Source organism: Electrona antarctica (genome assembly GCF_951216825.1).
Source record: "Electrona antarctica genome assembly, chromosome: 8".
NCBI lineage: Eukaryota > Metazoa > Chordata > Actinopteri > Myctophiformes > Myctophidae > Electrona > Electrona antarctica.
The window spans coordinates 24,828,763-24,836,057 of NC_136789.1; the positions used below are offsets into that span (position 1 = coordinate 24,828,763).

At 45.3% G+C, this 7,295-nt stretch overlaps 1 long non-coding RNA gene across 1 annotated transcript in view; it reads right to left on the bottom strand.

The window, feature by feature from the left end:
- LOC306928211 overlaps positions 1-6,532 on the bottom strand; it is a 57,197-nt gene extending 50,665 nt beyond the window's left edge. Inside the window, exon 1 of the long non-coding RNA XR_013790655.1 lies at positions 6,261-6,532. This is a non-coding gene — a long non-coding RNA (uncharacterized lncRNA). The remainder of the gene's footprint in view (positions 1-6,260) is intronic.
- Between the last annotated feature and the right edge of the window lie 763 nt (positions 6,533-7,295).

Consider the following 7,295-nt stretch of genomic DNA (forward strand, 5'->3'; position numbering starts at 1 on the left):
AATAGGTCCTCACTAATAATCATGAAAAAATGGCACGATTTTTTTCTACTCAGTCTGTGTCTCATAGGACGGCTGTGGGCAGTTTAGAAACCTTCTTCCAGTGACATCATCATTAGGCAGATTATTATTTTTTTACAAAAATATTTAGATTTTCATTATCATGAGAACGATGGCTTCCATTTTCGCATTGCAACTTTTCAGGACTAGAAAGCCTGCAGTTTCTATTAGCTTGTATTCCCCATCGATGATGTCACTGGAAGACGGTTTCTGAACTGCCCACAGCCCTCCTATGAGACACAGACCGAGTAGAAAAGAATTGCGGCATTTTTTTCATGATTATTAGTGAGGACCTATTATATGAAGATAGGTTGAAAAGTGGTGAAGTGGTCCTTTAAAGAAACCATCACTCGCCATCTTCCAACACCTTCACCACTTCCCTCATTTGTATTTCTTTAGTCCCATTTGTTGATTTTAAAGACAAATAGACACCTTCATACAGGACACTGATATACGATAACCTGTGTCAATAGGTTGGGACTTTTATTGAATGTGATTTCGACCAACCTAGATAATAACAGATCTGCACATCAAAGTAACTTCCTTCTGTGGTACCCGAGTGGAATAGTAAGAGAGTGGCAACACTAGCGTTGACTCCCATAGGCACCCGCTTTGCGGCGAGATCAAAGCGTGTCACCACTCTCTTACTATTCCACTCGGGGCGGTACTTGCTGTACATTCGGCTGGACACTTTTTTCAGCCTATTACTGGTCTGCAATAGTACTGTACATCTCCAACTAACAAAAGCAGAGAGAGAGAGAGAGAGAGAGAGAGAGAGAGTACAGCACAGCAAGAGCCAGCATATCACTGCCTACATGTAGACATATCCCAGTACACAGGCACCCTGCTCTTTGTCAGAACAAGTTGCACTCCAGAATGAGCATCCTTCCAGTACAGGTGAAGTTCAAATCTGGTGGTCACTGTGTCAGTGTTGACGATTATATTTCCTCCGTTCTAGTCACGGTTGATGTTCCGACTGGGAAACGCATCCCTGATCCCTTTCTCTTTCTGTCAGCAGATCCAGCCGAGTCAGCAGGAAGTCAGACAGGTACAGTCAAGGGCGGAGGAAGGTCTTTTCACTCGCTGGCCACAGAGACTAGGATAGTAGAATATCCAAGAAGAATGTGCAAGGCTGCTTTCACATTTTTCTCACTTCAACACTATACAGTACTTCAGTACTCCATTGACCACCATGAGTCCCCCCAGGGTATGTTGTCCCCTTCTTTTTTCCGCCTCTACATAAAATCTCTTTGCTGAAAATAGACGATCTAACACTACAGGCTCAATGCAACCGATTTGTCCATTTTAAAGAAACCCTCTGTTTGGTTCGAACGGCTACTGGTGTCAGTTCTTTTCATAAGAGTGACAGGCAGCTAATCTTATAGCTTTTGAATCCAGGTGAAAAGGACACTTGTAATCAGCCTAGTACTAAGGGTGCAAGAAATGAAAAGATGTTCTAACTTATTCTAGCAAGATAGTTGAAGCACGATAAAAAGAAAATTTAAGCATTTCAGCAAGTGTGTCGACTTGATTTTCCCATTTTTCCATTAAATTGGGGACAAAGCAGAGCCCACTCAATTTCCTTGGGACCCATTCAAATGTCCACCAATGGGTCCCGAGAACTCACTAAATTGAAAACAAGATTAGTGCACTGGTATTTAGACAAAAGACAATTTCCTTGATGGATATACTGACACAAAAACAAAATAAAGATAACACGGAAGAACACAGTTATATAACAATTTATAACTTAGGCAATTAGCTCGTAACCCATTAAAACCGGGATTCTTTGTCTATACAAAAAATATAAGCTCATAGTGCAGCACAAAGTGAGCTTGTATAGATCTGCTATACATTTGGTTCCATTTGTACACTCTCAGTTACAGACCCATAAGGGTCCATTTGGTTCCAAACTATCATTTAGCTGGGGACCTCCTGGAACTCCCTCAAGGACCCCTAGGGGTCCCCGGACCGCACTTTGGGAACCACTGTTTTACAGCATCTGGTCCAATGCTACAGTCAATTGTCTCCTGTACAGTACATCTAGATGGACACTGTAAGCAAAACTGATGGCTCATTGATTTTAGCTGTGAAACCAAACCATCTGCCTATTAGTTCCAAGTCCATCACACTTTGTACGTCCAAAATGGGAGAGTTCTTGCAAATAGGAGTAATGAGGAAGATTCCAATTATCCCACCAGCATATTTGTGAAGTATGCATTCTATTTCCTTTCTTTCCAGGTGGCGGTGTGTGTGTGTGTGTGTGTGTGTGTGTGTGTGTGTGTGTGTGTGTGTGTGTGTGTGTGTGTGTGTGTGTGTGTGTGTGTGTGTGTGCTTTGCAATTATCCTTCACTAATAAGGGGTGAGTCACACAGCAGCCTGAGGCAAAAAACACTCCTCTTTAAGATTGACGTCATATGTTGCCCACCTAACAGCATGATAGCGCACGCACACACACACATACACACACACACACACACAGAGAGAGAGCGCTAATGAGCTTACGTTCCCAGGCCACAGCAGGGTCATCGTTTGACAGCAAACACTGTTGTGCGAAACACACACACACACACACACACACACACACACACACACACACACACACACACACACACACACACACACACACACACACACACACACACACACACACACACACACACACACACACACACACACACACACACACACACACACAAAAAAATAGGTCATGTTTGTATTATAAAACAAGCCTACAAATGTTTGTATTATAAAACAAGCCCACAACAGCAATATCATACCAATGGTTATTGTTGTTTAACCACTTTAACCCTGTTAAATAAAGTAATTTCCGGGTAAAGAACATGGTCAAATATTTGTTTTTAAATTACAATTTTCAAAATATATTAAAATAAATCACACCTGTGTGAACTGAGTGGTGCAACTCCCCTTCCCTCCCCCCCTCTCTCTCATTAGCAGGCAACAGTGCAGCACTATCTCTCTCTCTCTGTTTCTGGCACAACAGCGCCACTTTTACCCCTACTGGTACACATAGTCACACACATAGGTTAACACACAGTCACATAGGTTAACACACAGTCACATAGGTTAACACACAGTCACATAGGTTAACACGGACATTGCTGTTCCTTGGTGTGGTTGCACCACTCAAAAATGTATTATCAGCAGATCTACAAGCTCACTAAACCTGTTGCATCACGACACATTGTGAGCTTATGTTGGCTATTTTTCCTATTTGGCGTATAAGGAAATGTATATTGAGGCCAGGCTTATTACTGACCAGCCTTCATAGAGTATTACTCTATACTTTTGCTAACTATTGCTCATTTGCAATGAATTTGCATTTGCAATTTGAGAACATATTCATAGTAAGGCTCTTGTGTTTTGACATGCTAGTTGCATTTAGTTGACAAACTGCCATGCATGAACGGCATGTGTCGATGCACGCACAAGCGCGTGCATGCACGCATATACATGCCTGTTGCATGTCCACGCTTTTCCGCAAAAAGTGTTGCGCGAGAGTGTGCACGCCGCCACACACACGTGCATTTGTGTACAGTAACTGTGAGGGGATTGGAAGTACAGTTGGAGTGACGTACAGCCATGCGAAGCAGCGGTCCATTCATGAGTTACACTCCCCCCTCCCTCCCTCCCTCTCTCCCTCCCTCCCCCACTCTCCCTCTTCATCCTCACTCTCCCCCCTCCTCCTCCCCTGGAGCTGCTAATGTGATACTACAGTCAGACCACGTGGGCTCCTTACCCCCTTTTTCAACCAATCACCAGCAGATGATTAACACGCACACACAGACGCTGCACCACCGCCCACTTCCTCACACACACACACACACATACACAGTACACACGTGTTCGTATGTACTCACGGGCTCTCGCCCCCCAACTTGGCCTATATGTTATGTGTACCAGACGGACATACCATACGGGTACGCTACGCGCACTACGCAGGAATGCACACAGGCATATTTACACATATAGTTATACACACTCATATGTTGACATACTGTACATACATACACGTGCACACATGAAGCCATGAGCCATGTTCCTAAGTATGTGATGGCGAGATCACAACAAGCTATTTATTCACAGTGCGACCCACACACACACAGACTGACTCAGATGAACGGTTGAGGGGATGGATGGATTGACGGGACGGACGGATGAGTGAGTGAGTGAGTGAGTGAAAGGGTAAATGAATGATGTAATGGGAAAAGGAATAAAGGTTGGATGGATGGATGGAAGGAAGAACAACAACAGATGCACTCAAATCAAAAATGTGTCTCAGCCTCGCTGACTTGCCTTGTAAACATCCACTGGCTGTAGGTGAGAGAAGATACAGCCTCCAGGGAGAGGAACAGAGAGCTTCAAAGTGAAAACAAGATAACAGTACATGAAGAAAGTGTATGAGAGGGAGGAGAGAGAGAGAGAGAGATAGAGCTGTTATGCCCCCACACACCATGACTCATCTCCGGTTTCATACCCAGCGGGAGGAAGATTGTGTGTGTGCGTGTGAACGCGTGTGTGTGTCCTCTCCAGTGTGAGTGGTGGTGGGGGGCTGTCACAACTGGGAACATTTAACAAGTCCCCAGACGATTCTGACTTAATTGATTCAAGACTAGAGCCAGCTCAACCACCAAGCACCACTGTGCTATAAAAAAAAGAAAAAGGAAAATCAAGATAAATTGCTCAGCCCGCTAATGATTAGAAGTAATAGCCTGAAATAAATAATCTGCTTTTTTTTAAAGCAATTACGAAGAGTAGGTGGCCTAAAGCATGGAGACAAGGCGGAGATGCTGGAGGCACACAGCATTGCATCACATGCTCCAATTACAATCAATTCTCTCCTTTGATATGCATTCCCAGTCCCACTCTCAACATTAGCATCTGCTCCATAAAGCCTCTGTTTTTTTTGTTTTGTTTTTCCACTTGGAAAAGACAATGTGAGGAGGATGCGCAGTAGTACCAACACAAAATAATAAGATACCGTATAGTCCCGCCCAGAGAGCAAGACTTTAAGAGGTAAACAGCCACTCCCCCTCTAGTCAGTCAACACGAAGCAGGAATCCAGAGAGAGAGAGAGAGAGAGAGGGCAGAGAAGAGTTGCTCGAGTCTAATATGCGAGTGTTCCTAAACAGTCTTCCTAAAAGCAAGCAGCGCACTAGTCTCTGTCTCTCCCTCGCCAGGGAGGAATCCTACCTAGTACCAAAAATGTGCAAACCCCCCCGCTGTGCTGTCTGTCACACAGCTAGGCAGGATGAGAAAGTGACGTTCTGACTAAACCAATGCAAAGCACCACCATCAACATATCAGATCATGACATGACATAATCTCTGCATGATCCATCCATCATCCGTGAGTCATGACGCACTCAATGTGCATGAGCTCTATTCTAGTTGAGAGAAAAATCACACAACTTCATAACTAAGTAAGTCTGAGAGGGGGAAAAACCTGAAATTTAGAGAGAGAGACTGCTGTTCCATTTGGCCGCTCGCTGCCCTCGGCTACACAGTTTGCAACGTGCTTTCTGGTGGTTACATCGTCCGTTGCAAGAAGAACGGACGGACGGAGGCTTGTTACATAAACACAGTCAGAGAGCAATAAGCGAACCAACTGCGCTACGACGTTTCACCACCACAACACTTCACCACCACGTTCCCTTCTGCGTGCGGAGGGAGCACTACATTACTAAGTTTTACACTAGACACACACACACGCACGCCGGGTATTTCCGCATACAACACACTGGACTGGTTGTGGTTCGACCCACAAACAACACACGCTACTAAACGTACACAGCCTCATTTATACACTTGGTTGCAAAGCTTGTGTTGCACGATATACAGTTCAGTTCGTGACGCGTGGCGAGCTTGTATAATATCTTCAATTTACTGAGCACGACACTGGCACGCAACTAACTAAATGAGGCTTGTCATGTACACACACACACAGCACCTCTGCTCTGCTGGCTGACTGACAACCCGCTTCAAAAGTGCGTGGAAATGCCTCCCCTCTGCTACTACAGCTAGCATGGAAGCTAACAAACCCAAAAACTGCACTTCTGTTCCGTTCCGTCTGTGGATCTCTGCAAGAATCCCCAAACATGCCCCCCCCCTGTCTGTCCCACATTTACAGATAAGATTTTAGATTTTTTTTTTTTTTAATATATAATATTTTTTTTTATTTACCTTGAATCGCAGTCAGTCAGCTTCGAGTCCGACTCGGTCCTGGACGGGTGGTTCGGGGGGGGTGCGATCAGGAGATCATTTGAATCCAACCACATGTAGTTTTTATAAAGAGTGGATTTGATCAAATATCCTCCAGTGTGTGTGTGTGTGTGTGTGTGTGTGTGTGTGTGTGTATGTGAGCGTGCGCGTGCGCGCGTGTGTGTGTTAGCGGTGCTACAGCAGCGGGCGAGCCCCCCTGTCTGTCTGTCTGTCTGTCTGTGTGACTGACTAGAGATCCACGTTGGTGACAGCCCAGGACTGTCCCTCCTTCCTTCCTCCTGGCTGTTGACAGGCAGCGCGTCAGATCTGCAAAGATGAAGAGAAATAATAACCCCAAAGAAAAAAGTAATACCGATAGGGGAGGAGGAGGAGGAGGAGGGGGTGGGGGGGTTGAATTTGTGAGTGATTATTTATTATCCCGGCGGCAGCAGCAGCATCGGTGCTGCTGCGATGTGCTGTAATCTGCGAGGTACGCGGCGCAAGAAGAAGAAGAAGAAGAGAGTGTTCAAATCCAAAGACCCATGTCGCATTTCCAAAACAGTCCCCAAAATGTGGTTATAAAATAAATCCGCCAGGGTCTCGATCCTCTCTCACTCACTCTCTCTCACTCGCTCTGCCTCGCTCTGTCTCTCTCGCTACGGCGAGTCAGTTTACGCTCCTCGATCTTCTTCCAGCGGGAATTAAAGGATGCATTTAATGTCCAAAAGGGATGATGATGAGTCACAAAAATAAATTAAAAAAAAAGATGTTGCAAGCTGCTAGTCTTCCTTAAAAACATCCAGCTCTGCTCTCTCCCCGTGTGTTGACTTGGCTTTGGCTTATGCTCCCTCTGCGCCTGCCTTGCCTCCTCACCACTTTGCCCGACTGATCTTATTCTGCACAAATGTTCACACACAGTCAGTCAGCTTGCCTGGCAGCCAGGCGGGTCTTCTACTCTGGAGTCTGGAATAGACCCGGTCTGGGATCCTGCAGGCTGGAGGCAGCCCTTCTTTTAAA